At 42.2% G+C, this 23,666-nt stretch overlaps 1 protein-coding gene, 1 long non-coding RNA gene and 1 pseudogene across 37 annotated transcripts in view; 1 reads left to right on the forward strand and 2 right to left on the reverse strand.

The window, feature by feature from the left end:
- LOC144329748 (uncharacterized) overlaps positions 1–1,592 on the reverse strand; it is a 29,570-nt gene extending 27,978 nt beyond the window's left edge. For both annotated transcript variants that reach the window (XR_013395391.1, XR_013395390.1), the window contains exon 1: positions 1,415–1,592. This is a non-coding gene — a long non-coding RNA (uncharacterized LOC144329748). The remainder of the gene's footprint in view (positions 1–1,414) is intronic.
- SIPA1L1 (signal induced proliferation associated 1 like 1) overlaps positions 220–23,666 on the forward strand; it is a 409,230-nt gene continuing 385,783 nt past the window's right edge. For 11 of the 34 annotated variants that reach the window (XM_077937709.1, XM_077937718.1, XM_077937695.1 and 8 more), the window contains exons 1-2: positions 220–296; positions 860–919. The gene's annotated coding sequence lies outside the window, so the exon portion shown is untranslated. Of the gene's footprint in view, positions 297–845; positions 920–1,135; positions 1,270–18,834; positions 18,953–23,666 lie in introns of those variants that run through there. The other 23 variants (XM_077937696.1, XM_077937701.1, XM_077937704.1 and 20 more) reach the window with 8 other exon arrangements.
- Positions 10,278–11,913, reverse strand: LOC144329747 (PDZ domain-containing protein 11 pseudogene; annotated as a pseudogene). The gene has a single exon (XR_013395389.1). The product of XR_013395389.1 is annotated as a PDZ domain-containing protein 11 pseudogene (transcript).

Below are 23,666 nucleotides of genomic sequence, written 5' to 3' on the forward strand. Positions count from 1 at the left end.
ACCCTCCCGCGACTTCTTCCACTTCCTCCGCCCGCAAGGCCCAGCCGCCGCTTCTCTCGCGAGACTTGCGCGCAGTGCCGAGCCGCTCCGTGGTGATCTCACCCGAGACTTGGGGGAGAGGGAGGAGTGAAGGAGGGGAAGGAATGGGGCGGGAGGCGGGGCGGAGAGGGGAAGGGCGAGTGAGGCGCCGCCACTGCCGGCAACTTTGTGAGCTAGTTCAGTGCGTGCGTGAGCGAGTGAGCGAAAAGTCAGTGCAGCGCCGAGTCCCCGGCTGGAGGGTCCCCGGGGAGGGCCAGGTCTGGGCCCCAGAGGCCGCCCCCGCCGCCACTCCATCCCCTCCCGCCTCTGTAGCTCCCTCCCCATTTCCTCCCCCACCGGTCCTCGGGGCCTTCTCGCCCCCGTAGGCACTTACCTGTCCCCTCCCCCACGCGGTACGCACCCCCCATCCCCCCCTACCTCGCGCCCATCTCGGACCCTCGGAGCCCGGACCCCCGCACTTGCTTCCCGTATTGGGCGCCCCCTCAGTTTTTTCTCCTGCGGGCGGGCGGGATGGGGGGCGCTGAGCCTCGGGGACGGCGCGAGCCGGGGCCCGGGCGCCTAGACAATAGTTGATGCCCGAGGACGGGGCCACCTCCGCCTTCTCCTCGGGAGCTCGGCCCCCGCCGGCCGCCCGCCAGCCTGCATTCCGGGTCCCCCTCGGAGCCAGGCTCGGGAATTGGGCTGATTCTGCCCCCGCCTCCCTCGGGCCCCCCTCCGCTCCGCGCTCGGCGCCCGCCCCGGCCCGGCCTCGCCGCTCTCCGCAGAGGAGGCGGCGAGTGAGCGCGCGCCGGCCGTCTACACGGTTTCTCTTTCTCCCCAGGGAGAGCGCGCGGCGGACGCGCCCGGGACGCGCGGCGGCACCGGGAGGCCGGGCCGAGCGGTAAGTGGTCCCCGCGCCCGGGTCCTGGGGGTAGTGGGGGTGCAGGACCGCTGACAGCCCCCTGCCCTGTTTCTGGCCGGGGTTGGGGTCCAGGGCCCGGAGCAGGACCCCAGGAGTCCGGTTAAAGTTTGATTTTCGATTTGGTGGCTTGCTGATAGCGCAACCTGGCGGGGGCGAATCCGGCTCTACCGCGCCAGGCGCGCGCGCACACACCCCAGAACCCGAATCTGCACAACTACTGGGTAGGCGCCTCTGCGGGAGGCCAGGAGACCCGCGTCCCCGTCCGGGCGGTTGCGTCCACCCCGCTGAGCTGGTCGCCACCTGGCGACCCTTCCTTTCCAGTCACCTGGGTGAGCGCTTTGCAGCCTGAGCTGGAGTAGTAGGCAGGCCGAGTTGGCTGAGTTGTGGGAAATGGAGACAAACAGCTCGGTGCCTGAGGGTGGTTAATTTCCCCTTTGGGGGTCTTGGGGACATGAAATTTTGGGATGCTGTAACCTGATTTACAGGGAGCGAGTAAACCGCGAAAGGGCTGGGGAGGCGCGAGGGTGCTGCAAAAAGAACTTTTCCTCCTTCGCCCCATCTGTTACCAGCTTCTCTCCTGACCTTAAAGGAAATTTCCGAGGCTCTTAAAAAATCGCTCCACGGCATTTCTAGGTGGACCAGTAATCGTGTTGGGCAGGTTGAAATTGCATCGCGGTTTGGAAAACAGAGAGACATGGGAAATGGCTCACTTTCAATGAAGATGTTTAGCTGAATTGTTGGCATTCGTTTTCTAAGGGAAGCATTTGGGGATTGATGGCTCCTAGACTACGTTTACCTTACAGATTTTATTTTCGCTGACGGGTAGTTTAGAGGCAGCATTCACTGAAATGCATACTACCTGTGAAACGATCATGTTTCTAAACTGGAGCCAGCGATGCGATGCAAATTTCAGAGTAAAGGTGTCGACTTTCATCAGGTTCCAGGTCTATCTGGATGGACTGGGATTGGCGTTTCCTCTATAAAGCAAACCTTTCATGTTGAAACTCTGAGTCAGACTCTTAAAGCCATTGTTTTTATGCTGGTACTCTGTGGGAGTTAAGTGTCAACTTTCTCCTGTTTTCTCCTATGGAGTATCCCACCAAGGCAAAGATTCTCTGACCGAATCTTTTGGAAATGTACAAGGTTAGATCATACTGAGTTCTGCGGCCAGTTTAGTAATAGTATTAATTTTCTGTATAATCCTGATTTAACGACTTTCATTTTTCTCTTCGTTTCTTGAAAGCTGCAATTAAGCTACCTTTACCAGGATTAAAAAAAGGATAATATGGAACAGTGGTAATAGCAGTAGGTCTCAGCTAGTTTATTACGGCCACTGATGTGTCCAACTATTAGATGACATCCCAGTTATTAACTACAATATTAATATTAAAACATTTTCCCATGGAATCAATTATGCTAAAGCATTAACAATTAACAGTGCATTTACAATGATGAGTGATTGTTTCCACATAAATGGTTAGAGGCAAAATAAGAGATTTGGGTGATGAATGACTTTATGTCTCTGACAACTAATTTTCTTATCTCATTAATGCTTAAGTAAAGGACTCTTGAAGTTGACTGTCATTTTATTTTTCTAGTTGACTGAGAGAACAAGTTTGGTGAGTGGCTTGAGACAGTCAGTAGGTGTTGCTGTTGTTAGCTTCTCTGCAGTTCCTGCTTCTGCTCCTCGAGTTTGAAATTGCAATTCTGGTACAGTGAACTTTTAAAATCTGAAGTATCAGTCAGTGATAGTTGTGATTTCATTGGAGGATTCTATGGCAAGGTTGACTTGAACTCCAGGTAATAATTGCAAAGCAGCTCTCTGATACTTTGTATTGAGATTCATTTAACTCTTCATTTGTCTCTGCCCTTTCACTAGTATTTTCAGGCTTCTGCATTTGCTTTGCTTTTGCTTTGAAGTATGTGTGTAATTTTGGTATAGTGCCCCCACCTTGATTGTTTAGGAACTTTTAAAAACACCTTCTAGTAAGTTTATTGAAGTCATAGATTGAGGATTGCTTGGGATTAGCAGTTTTGTAGACTTTGGGGGAATCTTGGTTGAGTTGTGATGTGTATATGTTCTATGTTAAGTTGCAGTCTGAATTTTTAGATAAATGACTGTTTTTCTTTTTTTCAAAAATCTCTTTGAGCTGTGAAATGGGAGCATGAGGAGAGCTGAAATGGTATGAGAGTGAAATTTGGTGGAAAGTTTGTTATAATTAAAAATATGACTATGTGCCTCTTATCAGTCCTTACCATTGTATTATCATTGTTATTGGTCCGTATCAGGGCACAAATAAAGTATGAATATCCTGAAGGTTTTTTTGTGACATCTCAGATTTAAGCCTTTTGGTTCACTGACCATATTAGATTTTCTCTATGGAAGACAAATAGACTCATTCCCATAATAAAGAACTAGAGCTCTGATAGAGCACACTTTTTTTTCCCCTTTGGATCAAATCATGGAAGTTCAAATCTGAAAATAAATTCAGAAATTCCTTTTTTCCCCATTGCATCCCTATATTCCTAAGCTTTTGAGTGGTGAGTCAAGCAATATTTATTGATTGCTGCTATCTGGCAGGTGCATTTTTGGTTTCTGTGATTCCAGTGATGAGCAAAAGAGTGTACCTGGCCGCATGGAACTTGTAGTCCAGTGGGACCATTTGTAGTAATATTTCCTGGCATGGAGTTATGGTATCCTGATGTCCCCATAAAGGTTATACATAATAGGCAATTATTTTTGAATTGTAATATATTTAAACATTTTGAAATAATGTAGCCTACTATTTGTCCTCAGAAGGTGTGGGTTTCAGATACCTGCCCTGCCATTTTCGTTGTGAGATACTGAAAAATAATTGAACTTCTTTCTGAACTTTACTGTTGTTTCCTGCAGAGATGGGCTCAAAACTTGCTTCACAGATGAGCTACAAAAATTAATGAGAATATATGTATGAAAGTACTTTGTAAACTATAAAGTCTTATTTGTGATAGGGTTTTCTTACTTTTTGTTGGACAGATTCATGGATTGTTGGAACTAGGAGGGATTTTGACTCATTTGGCTCATGTTTCCCATTTTACATATGAGGAAACTGAAGCCCAGAAAGTGGAAGTGATTTGTTGAAGATTGTAGAACTGGTTAATAACTGGGCAGTGATTGGAAGACAGATGTCCATATTTAATTATATTTGTTTATTTTCTGTTTTTTTTCCCCCTACCTTAGAGCCTGTTATGTTAAAATTTTACTGCTTTCTCCCCCCACTTAAGAGTTCAGTATTTATTAAATATCCAAAATGAGGAGATGCAGAACTTAAGGAAACGAACAATCTATGGTAAGGTTGTAAAGCTATGAAAACAACATTGATGTAGTGTTTGGTAACCAAGCTTCATAGTTACTCAAATGACAAAATTATGGAAAAAGAAAATATGAGTTAAAGTTTCTGCATAGTAGAGCCTGTAGGCTTTCTTATTTTGTTTCATTTTTAAAGAAATCTTTATTAGCTCAGAGCATAATGTACTCTTTAGCTCTTTAGAAAAGCTAAACTCAGTTTATTTTGGTTTGTCTTTTTCTTCTTTTTTAAAACTCATTTCCATTTGCAGAAGAAATTAGGTGTACCATTTTTGTTTCTGGACCATGGCCAACTGAATTTTAGACCTTTTTTCTCAGCGACACGTAAGGGTAACCAGAGATTGGGGCTGGAGGTGTTAGTCAGGTGGAGAGATAAAACGGGACATAAAACAGGAACATGTAGAGCTTCCTGTTGAAAATGGGGCTGATTTATGTTGTGCCACCCTACCTTCCAGTAGAGTAATCTGAGCCAGCAGAGAAGAAACTTCCCTGCTGGTTTGGTGAACGCTCTTGAGGTAAGGGGAGTTCCTTCTCCCGGGAGGAATAAGCATTGTGGTATTCTGCCAGTGCTCACACAGAAGTTTGGGTCTTATTCTACAGACAGATGCAGTAAAATAAGGGTGTTCCACTATCCCTGGAGATTGACAATCCGACCTTTTACCTGCTGCACTTCTGCTTCTTTGGTGTAAAAAATTGGCCTCATTGAATTTTGCTGTTAGTTTTTTTCTGTGCCCAGCTAATCAAAAACAAAAACAAAACCCACACACTTTGATGACACCTTGCTTTCAAAGGTCTTATTTAAGTTCTTAGATGCTTTATTTATTCTTAGATGCTAGCTCATTCATTTTTTTCAGTGATTTGTTGATGAGCTCTGAAGTGAGTCTTAGAAGCATGGGCAAGATTTGTGGCTTCTGGGTCTTTTAAACATGGATGATTTGCATAAGGGACAGAACAACACAGTGATTTGGTTGATTTGGTTTGTAATCATGAGGGTACAAAAAACCATCAGGGCAGATCTTTTAACGGTAGGTAATGTTCCCCAGTCAACAACCATTTTCTCCTTTTATTCTGGCCTGCAGAGAGTAAGATAACCCCATCTGCAAACAGAACAGCGTGTTTTCTTAAAGGCATAGAGAGATGACACCAAAATGACATGGAGGGATGTCAGGGGCTTCTTTAGCTGGCCCGTAGTAAGTAGTAGTGTGTTGGTGGGTGTGCCACAAAGTCAGGTGAAGCCATTTCTCTTCGCCTCTGGAAGTCTGGGATGAGAAACTTCAACCTGTAGATTTCCAATTTGTTGCTTGTCATGTTGCACTAAGTTCTCCCTCTAATTAGGATTGTAGTATGCCTAAGTTTAAATTGCAGGAAGCAGGCAATTACATAATGTTAGATTTCCCTTTTTCCAATTCAAGAGAGGCAGGAGAATGTGTGCTTGTTGGGAATGCCAGCTTGGGGAGGGAGAATTGCTGGTTCACAAAAACTTGGGGGTCACTCAAAGGCAACTTGAGCAGAACTGACAGCCAGTGCTGCTGCCATTGGATTCCTTTTTCCCTCTTTCCTCCCACAGAGCAGGTCTAGGTTAAATGAATTTCACAGATATGAAAGTTAATTGTGGTTATTTCTCTTCCCTTTCTACTTTTTCCATAAAACCTTTTACCAAAGCTATGAACAGGTATAGTCATTGATGGTTTTGTGGTTCAGCGACTTGCTTCCCTTTTTTTTTTTTTTTTGAGATGGAGTCTTGCTCTGTCACTTAGGCTGGAGTGCAGTGGCGCTACCTCGACTCACTACCACCTCTGCCTCCTGGGTTCAAGTGATTCTCCTGCCTCAGCCTCCCGAGTAGCTGGAATTACAGGCACACGCCACCACACCCGCTTAATTTTTATATTTTTAGTAGAGACAGGGTTTCGCCATGTTGGCCAGGCTAGTCTCAAACTCCTGACCTCAGGTGATCTGCCTGCCTCAGCCTCCCAAAGTGCTGGGATTACAGGCGGGAGCCACTGTGCCCAGCCGACTTGCTTCTTTTTGTAATGAGTTCTGAACTGCTCAAAAGAAAGCTATTGAGAAAGAAAAGCAAAGGGCTGTGTGCCTAACGACCTTGTTCCTATAATCAAGACTTGACTATGGTCAGTGTCTTTTACTTTGGCCTCAATGTTATCGTTCTGTAATTCATTTTCTTCATATTGTAAATTATTTATCTAGATAGGAAATCTAATTTGCTTTTTTTTTTTTGAGATGGAGCCTGTCACCCAGGCTGGAGTGCAGTGGTGCGATCTCTGCTCACTGCAACCTCTGCCTCCTGGCTTCAAGTGATTCTCCTGCCTCAGCCTCCCAAGTAGCTGGTATTACAGGCATATGCCACCACACCCAGCTAATTTTTGTCTTTTTGATAGAGACAGGGTTTCACCATGTTGGCCAGGCTGGTCTAGAACTCCTGACTTCCAGGGATCCTCCCGCCTTGGCCTCCCAAAGTGCTGGTATTAAAGATGTGAGTCATTGCGCCCGGCCTAATTTGGTAATTTTTGAACTCATTGCCTTTCCTTTAATGGTCTCTACCTCCCAGAATTGATTGAACCTTTGTGTTTTTTTTTTTTTTTTTTTTTTTGAGACGGAGTCTCGCTCTGTCACCCAGGCTGGAGTGCAGTGGCCGGATCTCAGCTCACTGCAAGCTCCGCCTCCGGGTTCACGCCATTCTCCTGCCTCAGCCTCCCGGGTAGCTGGGACTACAGGCGCCCGCCACCTCGCCCGGCTAGTTTTTTGTATTTTTTAGTAGAGACGGGGTTTCACCGTGTCAACCAGGATGGTCTCGATCTCCTGACCTCGTGATCCGCCCGTCTCGGCCTCCCAAAGTGCTGGGATTACAGGCTTGAGCCACCGCGCCCGGCCTGAACCTTTGTTTTATTTTTTTTTTTTGAGACGGAATTTTTGCTCTTGTCATGCAGGCTGGAGTGCAGTGGTGCGATCTTGGCTCACTGCAACCTCTACCTCCTGGGTTCAAGCGATTCTTCTGCCACAGCCTCCTGAGTAGCTGGAACTACAGGCACACGCCACCATGCACAGCTAATTTTTTGTATTTTTAGTGGAGATGGGCCACCATAGTGGCTAGGCTGGTCTTGAACTCCTGACTTCAGGTGATCCGCCCACCGCTGCCTCCCAATGTTCTGGGATTACAGGCATGAGCGCCCGGCCTGAACCTCTGTTGTTAAAAATGTTTCTTTTCAGTTCTTGATGCTCTCAGAGAAGCAGCTGCTAACTGGACTGTGGTATCCCATGCCTTCAGGAAGAGAGAGTCTGCTTATTCGGAGGTGCTTATAAGATAGGGAAATATTAATCAATAGGATGTCCTAAAATTTTCACCAAGTTTGACTTTTATTGTTTACTTCACCTGTATATACCTAGGAATAAAAATAGAGTCAGTTTTTTTTCCATATTCTTGCAAGAAGCGTGGGGCTGTGGCTCTGAACTATACTGCTTGACTTTTAAAGACTTTTCAAAAACACAAGTTCTTGAAATGAGGATTAAATGTGTAGTTGATTTAACTCCTCACTTTTCCGTAACCATACTTTTGGTTGCTCCACTGAAGACCTCAGAAGCTTCTGCCAGCGTGCTTTCCTAGAGCCTAACTTCTTAGTACTGGTATTTGACATACGAAGAGAGTGCTCTGTGTGCATATGTGTGCATGCTTGTGTGTGTGTTTGTGTAGTGGGGGCAGGTTTGACTCCTAGCTCAGAATGTGCTCTTGGGAAACATGTTAGGAAGCCTGAATATGGTTCCTAAACCATGTCTCTTTTCCAGTTTGAGAAATGCCTGTGGTTCTTCAGAGTCTCAGTGTTGTTTTATTTTTTAAATTAGGATCTTAATGATGATGCTTTGTAACAGGAAGCAAGGTATAGTAAATTGCATAACAAAATAATGTTTCAGTAGATAAATGGTAGGTTACAGAGAGCTGTAGGATTCACAGAAAAGGCTTATTAAAAGTTCAAGAACCTCAGCCTAATAATTGCTTTGGATGAGATTGTTCTGAAGGCCATTTTCAAGGTGGTGGTTAAAAGTAGTGGTTTTCTGTGGTTTGGATAGGATGTGTGTTTCGGGGAAGCAGTGAGTGCTTGGGTAGAGAATCACAGTGAACCTTGAGGCCTTTCTCCTGGGGGAGAATGCTAGATATTGAGGTTGATGGGTAATTTCAAGAAGCTTAGTAAGTGATTCTGTTATGCTTCTTCCCCACTTAGTTGAAAACACAGTGACTTTTATGTAATTTTTAGATCTGTGCTTGACAATAAGGTAAGTAAGTAGTGGACTTAAACCAGAGTGCAGCGAACTGGGGATTGTAGAAACTTCATTTTGGATGGGTGAAAAGGAGAGCCTCTGGATCTTTCGTAGAGGCCCATTGATTCAAAAAGACAACTTGGAAGAACTCCTCAAATGACTGCCAGCAGTTTAAAGGGTCAGGCTGCTGAGACTCCTGCAGTGGAGATGGGACATGTACATGCAATTTGATAATTGTATGTTAGCACTTCTTTTAAAAAAATTGTAGTAAAAACACATAAAGTTGACCATTTCAACCATTTTTAAGTGTTCAGTAGTATTAAGTATATTCACCTTGTTGTGAAACAGATTTCCAGGACTTTTTCATCTTGCAAATCTGAAACTCTGTAAGCGTTAAACATTGGCCCCCATTTCCACCTCCCACAGACTCTGGCAACCATCATTCTTTCTGTTTCTGTGAATCTGACTACTTGAGGTAACCTCATATAAGTGGAATCATGTAGTATTTGTCTTTTTGTGACTGAATTATTTGACTTAGCATATAATCCTCAAGGTTCATCAATGTTGTAGCATGTGACAGGATTTCTGTCTTTCCAAAGGTTTAGTAGTATTCCATTGTATGAGTATACCACATTTTGTTTATCCATTTATCTGTGGATAGATGTTTGGGTTACTTCTACCTTTTGGCAGTTGTGATTGTTGCTGTGAATGTGGGTGTGCAGATACCTCTTCAAGACCCTGATTTTCATTATTTTGTATATATACCCAGAAGCAGGATTGCTGGATCATATGATAGTTTTATTTTTAATTTTTTGAGGAACCTCTATACTGTTTTTCATAGTTGTACCATTTTACAATTTCGTCAGTAGTTCATAAGGGTTCTAACTTCTCCACATCCTTACCAATATTTATTTTCTGTTTTTTTTTTTTTTTAAATAATTAATGAAACAAATTTTCGAGACAGGGTCTCCCTCTGCCACTTATAAGGGCTGGAGTGCAGTGGTGTGATCTCAGCTCACTGCAATGTCTGCCTCCCGGGCTCAAGTGATCCTCATGCCTCAGCCTCCCGAGTAACTGGGGCTACTGTTGCACACCGCCACACCCAGAGCTAATTAAAAAAAAAATTAAATAGTAACCATCTTAATGGATACAAGGTGATATCTCATTATGGTTTTGATATATGTTTCTCTGATGATGAAGTTGATTGCATTTTCATATTCTTGTTGGCCATTCTTATATTATCTCTGCATACATGTCTGTTCAAGCCCTCTGCCCATTTTTAAATTGGGTTATTTGGTTTTTTTATTGTTGTCGTTGAGTCATAGGAGTGCTTTATATATTCTGGATATATATATTTTTTCTTCGGCATTGTGTTTTACTTTTTGGGGGAGAGGCTAGGAGGAGGAAGGGGTGAAAACAGGGTCTCATTGGAGTCTCCAAAGTGTATGAAACCTCTGGTAGTACAAGGATGAGATGAGATGAGATGGCCAGGCAAGTCAGATGGAAAATCCCCAAGATTCTTTTTGCTATTGATTTCTGTAATTAAAATGTGACAGGTGGAAAGGACTAGTACATGGAATTCAATAAATGTCACTTGTCTTTCCTAACTAGGTTCCTCACGGTCTAGGTTATGCCTAGATATCATCATCCTTCTCCTTTCAGAGAATGAAGCTCACCTAGAAAACTGGAGAACTAAAAGTGCAATACAGTTTGGATAATGCAGTTGGTTAACTGTCTCCCCATCCTCCCAACTCCACTATTCCAGGGAGGGGCTGAAAGTAGAAGTGGCTCCCCTAAAGTCTAGTCAGCATGTCGTGGGAGAGTCCACATGAAGGGCTGTGGGCTGTAACTGTCTAATGCACAGTCCTCTCTTTTTGGTGATAATAATTGTAGGGAAAGAAGTGGACATGCATGCTGATTTCACGAGCTGTCTTCAGGATCTCAAGAGCCTTGCTGTGCTCAGTATCTTGGAAATCCACATCATTCACAGCTAGAACTTGGTCCCCTTCCTGAAGTCCTGCTCTATGTGCATCAGAGTCAGGAATCATCTTGGAGATGAAGATGCCTCGCTGGGAGGCCTTTCCTCCTCAGATGTTAAATCCCAACTGAGCTCCAGGAGGCTTCTTCAGTGTGATGGTTTGGGGCAGAAATTGGGTCAACTCATTGTTGTAGTCTGGGCCGGGTACCCTCTCAGGAGGAATCCATGCTGGAGGATTCTCATAGGCAGGCAGGAAAACCACTGGGTAGTCATCATAAGGAATCTGGCTGTCCATCTTGGGCAAGGCCCAGTGGGCAGTCCCCAGCGACCTCAGGCTTCGCTCCATATTTTAGATATTAACTCCTTATGAGATAGATTACTTGCAAGTATTTTCTTCCATTCCAGGTTGCTTTTTCGCTCTGTTGATTGTGTCCTTTGATGCACAAAAATTTTTTAGCCTCTCGGCTAATTTTGCTATTGGTCATGTCCAAGAAATAACTGCCAAGTCCAAAGTAATGAAGCTTGTGTTTTCTTCAGAAGTTTTATAATTTAGGTCTTACATTTAGGTCTTTAGTACATTTTGAGTTCATTTTTATGTATAGTATAAGGGTCCAACTTTTATTCGTTTGCATGTGGGTGTCTTATTTTTTCCAGCACCATTTGTTGAGGAGACTGTCCTTTCCTTATTGAGTGGTCTTGGCACCCTTGCCAGAAATCATTTGGCCTATATACGTGGGTTTATTTCTGGGCTGTCTATTCTATTCTGTTGGTCTGTTTGTCTGTTTTTATGCCACTATCACACTGTTTTGATTGGTAATACATTCTGAAATCGGGAAGTGTAAATGGCACTTTTAAGTTATGCTGTTCTAGATATTGAGTAATAAAGAAGTGACATTAAACAATTCAAAGAATTTTTTCTGTTTTTGAAGGGTCGAGACACACTTAGAGAATGAGGTAAGTTGATTTTAATGGCAGAATGTATGAGGCTATCAATTGGCAAGGAGCGTAGTAAAAGCTGTGTGTCTAGCACTTCCGGTTTGCAAAGTGCTTTCACAGATATTGAGTCCAGTGGCTTGGGAGAGCTTCAAAAAGGCAATGAATCTTGAATTATCACAACAGTCAGATGTGTACCTTAGTGGGTGTTCATACCCAACACTCTGTGCCAGTTGCATCACAGTGATATAGAGAAATTATTATAAGAACTGTCACTCGTGATAATTTTTTCCTTGATTCTGTGTTGTCTTTCCTTTTCCAATCCAGTAGTTTCAGATTTCTTGTATCTGCCTGTTGAATAGCAGTGGACCCCATATGAAGGTAGAATAATTAACCACAGTACTATTTTATATTTTGGATGTGTTACAAAAACAAAAACAAAAACAAAACAGAAAACTGATCTGGCTGGGTTATATAGGATGAATTGAAGGCAAAAGATTGAAGTCAGAACAGCAAATGTAGTGGCTGCTATAGTAACTAATTTCGGCTACTTAAGACATATTTTCTCATCTTCTTAATACAACGATGGCGATAATTTTGGTTGAGCATATTATTTGAAGGGACATTTGGTAGAATTTCCGTGGAAGAAAAATGTAGTATGCTTGTATGTAGTAGGCCTATCATAAAGATTTGTTTATTAGTGACCAAATGAATTTGTATCTGCAACATATGTTGAATGGTGACCAAATGAATTTTTGTTTGCATGGGTAGGTCTGTAAGGAGTAATTTATTCACTTTTCCTGTAGGTGTTTATTGAATCCCATTATATGCCAGGGACTGGTGGCTGCTACTGGTAAACAGGATACATGGTTCCTGTTCTTGTATAGCTGATACTCTTCTAGTGACTTATGTGGTCCTTTTCAATGTTCTGCTCCTCTCCTCTGGTTGGATTTTTCTTTTAGTCATAGGCCACCTGTTTTACTTTTGATGCAAAAACAATTGCAGTTGTTTATGGTCGTATATTAAATATTATTTATATACATAGAGAAATAAATAATAGTCAATTGCATTTTGGTTTCCAAGGAGATATATCTTGGCAAAACTTATTTTATCAAGTGCTTTTCTAAGAAAGAGAACCAAAGGAAACTGGCTGTAATGCCTTTTGGTTAAGATTTTCCCGAGGACCCAGATAGGATTTTAAAATCTTGGTTTCTTCTACTCCCACACCCACTCCAAAAGAATCTGGAAAGCTAGTTATGACTAATGCTGGATTTTGATATTGATTGTTGGAGCTTTGAAGAGTCATATAACCCTTCTGAATCTTCATTCATTCATTCATTCATTTCTTCATTGACTTAATAAGTCTTCATTGTTTACCTATTAGGTATCAAGTGATCTCTTCTTTGTAAAAGAGAAAATTGAAGGTTGAATTCAGTTTTAAGACCTACTGTAAAAATTCTGTAAATTTATTACTATGATTTAGTAAGATTTAAGCCTTTTTATAGATAGTAGAAATGTTTTTGAAAGAACTGAAGAAAGAAATTTATAGAGTTTTTGTTTTTAACTCTGAAATATTTTAGTGAGAAAATTCTGTACTGGTGGATAATTTTAGTGTTAGTTTCATTCTGATCTGAAACCAATCAACATTTAAACTCAGCTCAGAGTTTTTCTTTGTAATTTTGATAGTAGACAATTCTGAATCTAACCTTTCTGTTGTTACTGATAACACCCTGGAAACTTAATTCCTGTTTCAGATGATTGGTATAATGTGTGTGTAGGAGATTTGGAAATGCTTATTACCTCTTCTAGGTGCTTGGTTCTGAATCTTTTAGAGTGTGGTCATTTTTGTGTGTAGTAGTCTTGGGATAATGGTAAGATCATGTCACTGACGGCAGAACAGTCACACTGAAGATCTGAGTGCCATTACTGTGATAATTAAGCAGATGTTTGCTCATGCTACCAAAAAAGTAATATTCAGAGTTCCTAGTGTGAGATTTCATGGCTTTATAAAGTAGTATTTTCATTTTAACTTGTTCGAAATTCAACATAGTATTGACTATACATGAAAAGATTCAGTTATGCAAAGTAAAATGTAAGAATTTCCTCCCATGTGGATTGTTGCTTTTCGTAAATCTGGTTTCAGTGTTACCAAAGAACAGTGGAAGATTTGTTCTAGTCCTGGCTCTACTACATACTAGTTGTGTGACTTTGGCTGTCTTTCATTTACTAATTAGCAGTATCATTATGCACTTTCTAGATGGCAGATACGTTCTCATCCTAGGGATACATCAATGAACAACTCCGAGTGAGATGGGAAGCCGCTGGAGGGTTTTGTACAAAGGGTTTTGGTCTGACATCTTTAAAGAGTGGCACTCTGTCGTGCAGGGGAGTAGAATGGGGAGGAGTGCAAAGGTGGAAAGAGGGGGATGTTAGAGGTTTCTAGCAATGCTCTGTAGGTGAGTGAGATATGATAGCAGCTGTGGAGGTGATGAGAAGTGAGTGGTTTCTGGATATATCTCAAGCGGGGCGAAAATGATTCACTGATGGGTGAGATGATGTGGAGTGCGACAAAGAGTGCACTCAAGGATGACACCGAGGTGTTTAGCCTGAGCAGCTGGAATAATGCCGCTGCCATTTACTGAAATGGAGATGCCTGGAGGAGCAGGTTTGGGTGCGGTATTAAGAGTTGATCTGTACATGTTGGATATGAGATGCAAGTTGACTTGCCAAGTGGAGCAGTCAGGTAGGCAGCTGAGTGGGTATGTCAGTCTTCATGAGCTTTAGTTTTCTCATCTGAGAAATGGGGAAAGTGTCTGCCCTTGTCAGAATTCTTGAGATCAAATGAGAAAAAAAAAAGTTAAAACTTGTAAAGCTGTGTCTTGTATTATTTCTGGGAAGTAGACTGGCTGCCATCTTGTGTCCTTTGTGGTCTCTTTTGCACTATTTAACTCATAGGCCACATTGTATTGTGGAAAGTTAGCATATGCCCTCCAAAGCCTGGTTTCTTTCCCAGTAGATGTGAAAGCTTTCTCTTTGATCCCTCCTGCAATTCCTGGGCAGCTTCTGGGAGAACTTGGTATGTATGTATTTCAGTTATCTCCAGAGTGTCAGAGGGCTTCATTTTGTGTAGAGCCAGTACTTGAGAGTGTGGTACCAGACTTGCCTCTTAATAAACATAGCTTTGGGCCAAAGTAATTTATTTAGGTGGGAGGGCATTGTAATAGAAAAATGGCTCTTATCTTTCTCAGATTCTTTATTTTAGGCTTTCTCCATAACTTGAATCCATTAACAGATAGGGTCTAATAGGTCAGATGATTGAGGGAGACCACTCTTCATATTTCTTGATTCAGAATACTTACATATTTTTAGTTTTTTTTGACTGCTTTACATTTTTCTGTAGGCAGGTGAAATATGTTAATTATGTATTTGAATTTGTTGAATTAAAATTTGCTTAGGATCCACCATGTTGAAAGCGTCAGTCTTTTATTTTAATCAGTGGCATTTTGAATTTATTAAATGTCTGTCATTAGAGGTAGTAGTAAGTAGTTATATATTTGAAATGTAGTACTTTTATAATCTATACTTTCCCACCATTTGATTGTTCCTTTAAGAATGTCTTAGCTGGGTGTGATGGCTCACACCTGTAATCCCAGCACTTTGGGAGGCTGAGGTGGGCGGATCACGAGGTCAGGAGTTCGAGACCATCCTGGCTAACACGGAGAATCCCGGTCTCTACCAAAAATACAAAACATTAGCTGGGCGTGGTGGCAGGCACCTGTAGTCCCAGCTACTCAGCAGGCTGAGGTAGAAGAATGGAGTGAACCCAGTAGGCAGAGCTTGTAGTGAGCTGAGATCGTGCCACTGCACTCTACCCTGGGCGACAGAGTGAGACTCCGTCTCAAAAAAAAAAAAAAATGTCTTTAGCCAACAGATGTGGGTTCTTCTAATCCACAAGCAGTTTTGAACAGAAACACTGTCACTCTTCACTGCTGTCCTCGTTTGATTATCAGTCAGCAGGTTTCCACTGGGTATCAGCTGTGTGCGCCCATTGCAGGTCCTCTGATTTCAAAAGGTCCTGACACATGCAGTGAATATAACTTGATGACTGCCATCTAAGTAAGTATGGTAACCATTGGAATACCATCTAAGTAAGCATTCTAAGTGTTCAGTGGAAAGAGAATGGTAATGGCTTTAATAATTAAGGCATCAGGGAGGTAGGAACCATGTTTTTCAGGAGATATCATGGGGGCAGAAATTATTTTGGATAGTTTTCTTACATGTTTCAAGCAAAAGGACCTCTCTACATGAAGGTTTTTGTTAGGTCTTCAGATTTGTAAAATAAGTTTACCCATCTGCTCAGTAATTGTTAAGTTACATAGTCTTTTGCTTTTCATTGAATTGGCTTACTGTACATTATTTTGTTTCAGCCTCTAAAAAACCGAACCATAGGTACCCAGTATAATATTACTCGACGTAATTGTTCATAATTGTTGAAGAGAAACCTCAAACTTTGTCTTTCCCTTTTAAGTACATATTAGAACATTTTGGTCAATTGTAAGAACTAATTTAAAAAGGGATCTATATGTTTAAATCTGTGTCTTTTTCATGCTTAATTTTTCCCCCAGAGGGAACATAACTCTCTTAGTCTTCCTAAAGTGTCTTTTAGGCTTCCCAAATTGTCTGGTGGCTTTTTATTTGAACTTAAGTGTAATAGTTGCTTTTATTGGAGAGATGCCGAGTGTCTGAGGTCGCAGTAATTATTTATGTACTCCTAAAGTGTTTTTTAATAACGACTTTGTTGAGTTATAATTCTTTATTTAAATTAACAAGTCAGTAGTTCTTAGTATATTCATACGTTCTGCAACTATCTCTATAAACAATTTTAGGACATTTTCATTATCCCACAAAGAAACTCCAAACCCATTTGCAGTCACTCCCCATTTCTTTCCAGCCACACCCCTCCTCCCTGACCCCAGCCCTAGGCTACCACTAACCTACTTTCTGTCTTTATAGATTTGCCTTTTCTGTGTGTTTCATATAAATGGGATCATACAATATGTTGTATTTTGTGACTGGCTTCTTTCACCTAACTCTGTCAAAGCACATTTTATTTTTTGCAAGCGCTTTAACTTTGGTGGTAATGTTACAGATTAAGGATTCAAAACCAAATATTCCCTGTCTACTGGCACAGAAATTACAACCTGTGCTGGGACCAGAGAAAATAGCAAAACGACCAGTTAGTTACTATGTGTGTTTGTAGAACAGGGAGTGAACTTTGAAGCTTTCATAAAGTAAAACCACCCTAGTACTAACCAACCAGTGCATTTAGTACATGTGATTGCATAATTGTCTTACCGCTCCTTTCCAGAGTATTGTCCTGCTTCTTCCTCGAATTTCTAGCAACTCTTAGAAGTCATTTCTGATTCTTCCCTTTCTCTTACTTTTGGTCTGATCTGTGACCAAGCTTTATCATTGTTTTCCCTTTGAATTGGTTTTATTTTTCAGCTTTTGCTCTTAGTTTTATTGTCACCGTCTTAGAGTGGACCTTGACCCCTGTATCTAAGTGGCTGTAGCTAAGTGGCTGTAGTAGCCTTCTTTCTGACCCCTTTGACTCCTGCTGTCCCATTCTCCAGGCCATCTTGTCTGATCATTCTTTTTAAGGGACCACTTAGTTCCATGTGCCACCCTGGAGGAATTCAAGTGGCTCTAATACTTTGCTACTTCAAAGTCATCCTTTCCTGCTTGCTTTTACGACATTCCTGTTTGGTCTCTCTGTTTTTAGTCCTCTACCAGACTGTGTCTCTGCCTTCCTATGCTAGGCCTTTGCTCTCTCCTCTTACCTCCTATTCTGATTTTCTTCGAATTTTAATTCGTTTTCAGTTTTAGTTCTATTTAATTCAGAAAGTTTGGAGGCCAGGCGCCGTGGTTCTTGCTTGTAATCTCAGCACTTTGGGAGGCTGAGATTCTTCTCACACTGCTAATAAAAACATACTTGAGACTGGGTAATTTATAAACGAAAGAGGCTTTATGGACTCACAATTCCACGTGGCTGGGGAGGCCTCACATCATGGCAGAAGGCAAATGAGTAGCAAAGTTACGTCTTACATGGCAGCAGGCAAGAGAGCATGTCCAGGGGAACTCCCCTTTATAAAACCGTCAGATCTGGTGAGACTTATTCACTATCATAAGAACAGCATGGAAAAAACCAGCTTCCATGATTCAGTTACCTCCCACTGGCTCCCTCCCATGACACTTGGGAATTATGGGAGCTACAATTCAAGATGAGATTTGGGTGGGGACACAGCCAGACTATATCAGAGGCTGAGGTGGATGGTTTGCTTGAGCCTAGGAGTTTGAGACCAGCTTGGGCAACATAGTAAAATCCTGTCTCTACAAAAAATATGAAAAAATTATCGAGGCATCGTGATGCATGCCTGTAGTCCCAGCTGTTCAGGAGGCTGAGATGGGAGGATCGCATGAGGCCAGGAGGTGGAGGCTGCAGTGAGCAGAGATAGCACCACTGCACTCCAGCCTGGGCAGCAGCATGAGACCCTGTCTCATAAAAAAAAAAAAAAAAAGTATATGAAACCTACTAATTTCTACACTTGTTGCTTTATCACTCTTATCTCCTTTCCTGCATACGGTGCTCCTTATCAGTGTCTTGCCTCACTTTTCCCTCTGAGCACCAGCCCCTGAACACTAGTTTTATTCCTATCTTTCTCATCCTTTAAGACCCACCTTCTTCATTGATGTCTTGCTGCTTACCATAACACACCCTGATTTCTCCCTTCTCTGACATGTTGTATGTGTTGCATACTTAAAGAGCCTAGCACTTAATGATTAATGCATAGTTCATCAAGGGTGTTTAGCCTGTAGAAAACTCAGAGGGCGGCATCATCCTTTGTCACAGGAGTCAAAAGTCCATCATGTGGAAGGAGGAGAGGTTACCTTTTATCTTCTCAGGCCTCACAGGAGAGAACCAATGAGTAAATACAGATATTTGAGTAAACATTAGAAAGGACTTTGCTGGTCCAGGTGCTTGCAGGTGTGATAGGCTGTGTCCCATCCTTGGAGACCCTCATGCATAAGGCTGGACCATTTCTGGCAGGGACATTGTAAAGGGCATTCAGATGATTCACATGGGCTCAGTTACACTAGTGATTATCCGTCTCTAGTATCACAGTCATCTGGGAACATTTTAAATACACAGGTTCTCAGTCTTCACCTTGAGAGTTTAGGTTGAGCAGTTGTGAAGCCAGGCTTGAAAAGTTTTGAATTAGGTGGCTCTTTTAGTCCTAAGATCCTATGAGGCTCATTTGATTACCAGATTTTTATTTTATTTTTATTTATTATTATTATTTTTTGAGACAGAATCTCACTCTGTTGTCCAGGCTGGAGTGCAATGGTGTGATCTCGGCTCACTGCAACCTCTGCCTCCTGGGTTCCAGCAATTCTCCTACCTCAGCCTCCCGAGTAGCTGGGATTACAGGTGTGTACCACCATGTCCGACTGATTTTTGTATTTTTAGTAGAGATGGGGTTTCACCATGTTGGCCAGGCTGGTCTTGAACTCCCAACCTCAAGTAATCTGCCCGCCTTGGCCTCCCAAAGTGCTAGGATTACAGGCATGAGCAACTGTGCATGACCAGATTACTAGATATTTATTGAGTGCCTGTATTGTATGGCAATATAAAGTTTTTGGTTTTTGCCTTCATGGAACATAGAGTCAGGGGGGAATGCAGACAGAGAGCTGAAACCATGTGATTTCTCCTCAGGTAGGTATAGATTCTCCGAGGATAGAGACCATTTCTCTTTTTTTCATGGTTCTTTATTTGCCCCAGAGGAATGGGCACTTTGGGATTCCTTTTTGACTGTTAAGGTGATTAACCCGATGTTTACCGACAAGCCCTCCTTGTGGTAGGGCATAGTACTGTGTTCGTTATCCAAGTGTTTTCTTTTCTTTTCTTTTTCTTTTTTTGGGACAAAGTCTCACTCTGTAGCCCAGGCTGGAGTGCGGTGGCATGATCTTGGCTCACCTCAATCTCCGCCTCCTGGGTTCAAGCAATTCTTCTGCCTCAGCCTCCTGAGTAGCTGGGATTACAGGCATGCACCACTGCACCTGGCTAATTTTTTGTATTTTTAGTAGAGACAGGGTTTCACCATGTTGGCCAGGCTGGTCTTGAACTCCCGACCTCAGGTAATCCGCCTTCCTCTGCCTCTCAGAGTGCTGGGATTACAGGCGTGAGCCACGGTGCCGGGCCTATCCAAGTGTTTTCATACAACTTAATGTCTTGATTGAGAAGGAACCACTCTACATTTGTTTCATGGCAGGTTCTGGCTTTAGATTTTGTTGCTTCCTGGTAATTAATTTCAGCTATCATTTATTGAGTAACCACTGTGTCAGGCACTTTGTGTCACATTATTGCTAATCTTTATAAACAAGCCTGTAAGATAGACATTAGGACTCTGTGGGAGCCAGGATATTGAGTTCCTGTTACAGAATTTCTGCTTCTCTTAACATAGATTGCAGCAGCTACTGAGTTGAGGCATTATCTAATACAGTCATCTATTGGGACCAGAGTAATTGCAGTCATATTTTAGCTGTGTGCATAAAGCGTATTTTGTTGGGAATGCCAGAAAGCCTGTCTGCTTATAGTAGGTAGCTCTGACCACCACCCTGTTAAACTTACAATTTGTTTTAAACACTATGCTCTACTGATGATAAAAGATCTTCATCTGTTTCTCCAATGAAAGGCTGATCTTGCTACTATAATTTTAAGCATGGTATGTGGTTTATTATTCGTTCATGTTGTGCCCAAGTGGAAAGTCAGGGACTGTTTTTTTTATTTTTGTATCTATAACGATGATCTGGATTTCACAGAGTTGGTGTGTGACCCATTTGGTGGTTTCTTTTCCTTATCTGTTGTAGGACTTTGGCCTGTCACGGTGTTGGCCCTAGTGCCCAGTTAGTAATGGTCATAAATATCTTTTGCTGAACACCACCAATGAATTTATTCTGTTAGGTTCTTTACTTATGCCGTCTCATTTTATCCTCATGAAATTTCTGAGAAATAGGTATTATCAACATTTAACAGATGTAGGGAAACTGAGAAAGGCTAAATAACTTGCCTAGCTTTCAGATGCTCCCCTAGCTTTCAGATGCTCCCCAGCTTTCCGATACTCCCCAAGCTTTCTGATACTCCTCTAGTTTTCTGATGCTCCCCTAGTTTCCGGTGCTCCCCTAGCTTTCCGATGGTCACCTAACTTTCTGATGCTCTCCTGTTTACCTGAGGAGACTCAGGCATGGTTTGCATAAGAGTTAATACCATTTCTTTTTCTTTTTCTCACTTCCTCCTATTGTAGGCTTTACTGAGAAAAAATTGATGTTACCTGAGGTCAGGAGTTACCATCCTGGCCTACATGGCGAAACCCCATCTCTACTAAAAAAAATACAAAAAATTAGCTGGGCATGGTGGTGCATGCCTGTAGTCCCAGCTATTCAGGAGGCTGAGGCAGGAGAATCGCTTGAACCCGGGAGGCGGAAGTTGCAGTGAGCCAGGGTTGCACCACTGCACTCCAGCCTGGACGACAGAGCGAGACTCCGTCTCAAAAAAAAAAGAAAAATTAAGTGGTAGATGAGTGAATTTTTAGGAGGTGAAGATGTGCTAGTATCTCAGACACCTAGAGAAAAGTCATGGATAGTGTATTTAATTTCCTCCCTTGCCTGGATTCAAAGTAGTGCTTGTCACTGAATGTCCTTTCTGGCCAACAGAACTTACTGAGATGTGGGGAACAACTTCCACAGTGGACTGACACCTGCCAAGGGAAGTCCAAGGCCCAGGATTGCAGATGCTTTTTATATGAATAGCTAGGTGAAATGTGAATATATATAGTTTGGTGAAATAAATGCAAATCTTCACTCAGTTTGTAACAACCACAGAGTTTTTTCTAGTAAGAACACTTTCACGTTACTTCCCAACTTGAGCAAGACAGGAAGCTTGAGACATTTATTTTTTGGGGTGAAATGCTTTCTTTCTCATCTTGCAGCATGGATTGTGTTGTGCAATTGTCATCTTGTCATTGACTTCTGCCTGTTGCCCTCAAATTATCAGGCTGTCATCAAGTCAGCATCTGCTCTGTTTTGAAATACATGTCTTTTAAGAGCCCAGAGGCATATTAGAAATATACGGATTTTTTTCTCCCCAACTTTTGTTTTAGATTCAGGGGTACAGGTGCAGGTTTGTTACGTGGGTATGTTGTGTGATGCCGAGGTTTGGGCTTCTAATCCCGTTACGCAGGTACTGAGCATAATACCCAACAGTTGGTTTTTCAGCTCATCCCTCCCTCTCTCCCTCCCCTCTCTAGTAGTCCCAGTGTCTGTTATTGCCATTCTTACGTCCGTGAGTACCCAGTGTTTAGCTCCCAGTTAGAGAACATGTGGTGTTTGCTTTTCTTTTCCTGCGTTAATTTGCTTAGAATAATGGCCTCCAGCTGTATCCATGTTGCTGCACAGGACATGATTTTATTCTTTTTTATGGCTGCATAGTGTTCTATGGTGTATATGTACCATATTTTCTTTATCCAGCCCACCGTTGATGAACACCTAGGTTGATTCCATGTCTTTGCTGTTGTGAATAGTGTTGTGAGGAACATGTGAGTGTATGTGTCTTTTCAGTAGAATAACTTCTCCCCTCCCCTCCCCTCCCCTCTCCTCCCCTTCCCTTGCTTCCCCTCCCCTCCCCTCCCCTCCCCTCTTTTTTTGGAGACAGGGTCTCACTTTGTTGCCCAGGCTGGAGTGCAGTGGTAACATCTCTGCTTACTGCAACCTCTGCCTCCTGGGTTGAAGTGATTCTCCCATTTCAGCGTCCCGAGTAGCTGGAACTGTTGCTGTGCCCCACCATACCTGGCTAATTTTTATATTTTTGTAGAGATGGGGTTTTGCCTTGTTGCCCAGACTGGTCTCAAACTCCTGGACTCTAGTGATCCACCTGCATTTTTGGGGGACATTTTTTGTCCCCCAAAGTGCTGGGATTAGAGATGTGAGCCACTGTACATGGCCTGTTTTCCTTTGGGTATATACCTAGTAATGGGTTTGCTGGGTTGAATGGTAGCTCTGTTTTAAGCTCTTTGAGAAATCTCCAAACTGCTTTCCACACTGGCTGAACTAATATGAATTCCCACCAACAGTGTATAAGAGTCCCCTAGAAATATACAGATTTGTAAAGAGATGTTGATGGAAGTGAAGCTGATTGAAAATACAGAAAATACAAGTGTAAGTTCAGTCTTGGCTTTTCCAAGTGTTCATCTAGGAAATATGTTCAGTTGATCAGACAGAAATGAAATTGCTGGTAAAGTTCTTGTAGTTAACTTAGATTATGATGGGAAAGGAGTACATTTTTTTATACCTCAACTTTTCTATTGAGTTTTGGACTGTGTATGTTTTTTGAATTCAGTATACCCTCTTTAAACCTTATGTACAGCTCATTTCTCCAAACCAAATATTTGAGATTTCTCTTTTATGTTAATAAATCCTCAAGATTTTTGCTTTGGTTTATTAGATTAGGATTTTTGGTGATATAATAACTAGGTTGGGTGGTTTTATCTTAATCTCTTGTTTGCTTTAGTATTTAGGTTTATTTAATCTCCTAAGAACAGAGATTATTTTTAAAAAGGATTGTTAAACTTTGGTGGCCAAAGAAGGCCATGATGTGCCTTCTAAATGGCAGAGAGCTCCAAAGTTATTTAATGAATTCCACTCCTGGTGCACTCATTTATAGCAAGATGCGCAAGGACCTTAGCCTATTTATCATCCTGTTCTTGGTTTACCATTGCAGCAATAAATCACCTTGATTGGTTCACCTTGTCTTCACATTACAGACTTTTCATGTTGAACTGCTTAAGAGTGTTTGAAAGCTACCTTTTAAATAATGTCCTATAACCACAATAATCCAGCAATATTGAGGACATGCCACCCTCAAACCTTGGTCCACCCACCATCAATCCATAAAGTCCGTGTCTAAATATTACCTAATATTCATCATCCACTCAGCAAATACTTTTTGAGCTGTTTCATGTCAGGCACTGGCTGTGGATGAGCTATGTATTTCGTAGACAACACTGCAGTTCTGTTCCCAGGATGCTTCCAGCTAGTTGGGAATTCAGGAAGAATAGAGAAAAACGTCTTATCAGGAGATGAAGGAAATA

Source organism: Macaca mulatta, chromosome 7 (genome assembly GCF_049350105.2).
Source record: "Macaca mulatta isolate MMU2019108-1 chromosome 7, T2T-MMU8v2.0, whole genome shotgun sequence".
NCBI classification, from domain to species: domain Eukaryota; kingdom Metazoa; phylum Chordata; class Mammalia; order Primates; family Cercopithecidae; genus Macaca; species Macaca mulatta.